The sequence below is a fragment of the Lepisosteus oculatus genome, chromosome 14 (assembly GCF_040954835.1).
Source record: "Lepisosteus oculatus isolate fLepOcu1 chromosome 14, fLepOcu1.hap2, whole genome shotgun sequence".
In the NCBI taxonomy this organism is placed as follows: domain Eukaryota; kingdom Metazoa; phylum Chordata; class Actinopteri; order Semionotiformes; family Lepisosteidae; genus Lepisosteus; species Lepisosteus oculatus.
In genome coordinates this window covers 26643772-26646517 of record NC_090709.1, presented here as the reverse complement: position 1 = coordinate 26646517, position 2746 = coordinate 26643772, and the positions used below count along the sequence as shown (strand labels likewise).

The 2746-nt window shown below is 42.8% G+C and overlaps 1 non-coding gene across 1 annotated transcript; it reads right to left on the bottom strand.

The window, feature by feature from the left end:
- Window positions 1-2280: 2280 nt before the first annotated feature.
- On the bottom strand, window positions 2281-2353 carry trnak-uuu (transfer RNA lysine (anticodon UUU)). Its single transcript has one exon. It is a non-coding gene; the product is annotated as a tRNA-Lys (tRNA).
- Between the last annotated feature and the right edge of the window lie 393 nt (window positions 2354-2746).

Here is a 2746-nt window from a genome sequence, read left to right as displayed (position 1 = left end):
TTCTTGCAGTGTAGACATTTTGCTGTTCACGATCCGCATTCATCTGCTTTGTGCGTTGTTAGTCCGCACCTGTAACATGTAATGTCAGCCGTCCCCTGTTCTTCTATTTCTCTAGCATGACTGTGTCCTGCTGCTCGGCTTTTGTTTGTAAAGTTTGAGCGAGTGCCCCGTTCAGTGTCACTTTGTCACTGTGGTCAGAAAGCATTCTTGATTCTGCTTGAGCTGCTTCATGAATTCTAGCGACTGTAAGAGCTCTTTTTAAAGTCAGCCCTTCCTCCTGCAGCAATTTATAGTCTCTTATGTGCACATTTTTCCACAAGTTGATCTCTTAACATGTCAGTTTCCAATACTCCAAAGTCACAAATTTAGCCAGTTCTCTTAGTGCAGTCACAAAAGCATCAACAGATTCGTCCTGAGACTAAGTTCTCTGCCTAAATTTATGCCGTTCCAAAACCACATTTCTCCGCGGTGTAAAGGAAGCGTCTAAGGCAGCTACAGTCTTTTTCTCCAGGGAGGTTGGCAAAAATCCGCTGCACGGAAGCCCCGATACAGTGCAGTAATGTAGCACGTCTCACGGCATCCTCAGCTTCTGTAGATCCACCGGCTATTTAAAAAAAATCTGTACGACTCCATCCATATCTTGTATTCCGTATACAAATCCGGAGCTCCGAGGTTCAGTAGAAGCGGTGGAAAAAGCCGGGCATAAGCAAAGCTTCTCGGCGCGGCGGCCATATCTTCCAATGCGCAAGCTAAACGAAAAGTCCGAAAATTCAGAAGTTCGTTTCTACCAGCAAGAGAACTAAAATCTGCAGTGTTCTGCTCGCTTTGAGTCCGTCAAGCACTCATCTCTCGTCGCCGTAAATGTTGTGTATCTTAATAAAGAGATGTTTTTATATTATTTTAACTATTTTGTTAACTACACAGATCACGCCCTTACACCATATATTCCCGCCTTCTACTCTCTCGTTCTGTTGTCTCGCGATGTCTACTCACTATACTACATTTAGCATGACTTCTTGTTGCAGTTGAGCTCAAAGCTGGAGATGATCTCCATATTTTACCGCAGTAACTAGTCCGAAACGTAGTACACAGTACACACTTTTTAAGTGAACTCAGGTTGTTAAAAAATTAAACCAGTGCCCTGTCACAGAAACGTACCCCAGTCTCCCGCGCAACAAGCGGGGGTACTCAGCACTATACTAACGAGGAGCGCTTGTCTGCAGCTGAGCATCAGCTCGGTTTACTGTCAGCAGTCATTTCCTCATTTCCAAATACTTTTTCACCTGCTCTCAGCTTTTAAAGACGGTCATAAACGCTCAAGAAGTAATTCATGTCAGTTTGAAGTCTGTTTCTGTTGTCTCAGCTCTTGATAAAGAAAAGCCGTGCGTGGGAGACTCCCTCTCTGAAGAAGTTTGCCGTCACCCTGCGAGGGAGAAGAGCCATCAATCACCGAGGCAACCACTGAGACAGTTAACATTAAACACGTGAAATGCGAGATGTTGTGATTTTTTTTCCAGCTTAAGGCTTCTATCGTTTCTACTCTAACGAGAAAGACCTCTTTATTAGAAGTGAGATTTTAACAAACGTCTCCAGGGTTAACTGCGACCTGAACGCAACGCCTCAGACCACCAGCCATCTTGCCTGTGGTACTTAGAGCAGCGCTCATTAAAAATGATCAGAAACCGAAAGCGCTTCTTATGCGGATCAGTATATTCCGATACCACTGGTTCTGCAGAAGAAATAAGAAAAGCCGAACTCAAAGCAGTGTGTTGCCATTACGGGTATTCTGTCTGCAGCTGCTTTAAGATCTACTCACACCGTGTTGCCATTAAGGCTACCTAGTTAAAAAAAAAACTTATCGTCATCTTTTTGAACGTGATTATTAGACACCCGTTAAATCTCCACCGAGGTTTCTTGAGAGATCGTTCAGCGAGCGAGTATTAAAACACTACGTCGCTTCCAACCTCTGCTGTCACTGTAAACTCGGACGTGATGTTCTGCAGATGTGCAGTGTGCCTTTCCTCTTGTCGTATTCAAGAGTACTCACTGTGTGAGTTCCTCACTGCGTGTTCTGTGCTCTACTGTGATTTAATTTAGATGATTACGTGGAGTAGAGTGACAAGATCTACTTGAACATTTTCGGTTTGTGAAATGAAACACTAAATACACTACTGTAAATACAAGTAATGGACATTTAAAATAACCACAGTAAAGCTAGAAGAGTGAAAGATAAAAGACTATTCAGAATGACATTCACAATAGAATTAAAAACGGCACAGCCGCCCGAACAGGGACTTGAACCCTGGGCCCTCAGATTAAAAGTCTGATGCTCTACCGACTGAGCTATCCGGGCTCTGAAAAGACGCCGACACTGTCGGGATCCTCGGAAGTCACGTGTCTCTTGTGCCGAAGAGCAGTCATACCTGACCCGTCTGGAATGACCACTGACAGACTTTATCATGAAGCGACGGCACCACTCCCAGTAGAATGAGTGAGAAATACAGCATGACATGGGTAGTTAAGGGGCTCCCACAATCCATCTTTCCTCACATTACTGATTTTTTTCAATAGCATTTTGACCTTTTTTCACATTCAGATTTTTTTCACATTTAATAAAATCTTTTAATCAACAACATTAAAAAGAAAACAAATGGAACATTTTTTGGAACAATAATTAAAAAAAAAACTTTCAATGCCTTGGTTGTATACGTTTATAAAGGGAGTTGCAACATTGCTGAAATGTAAA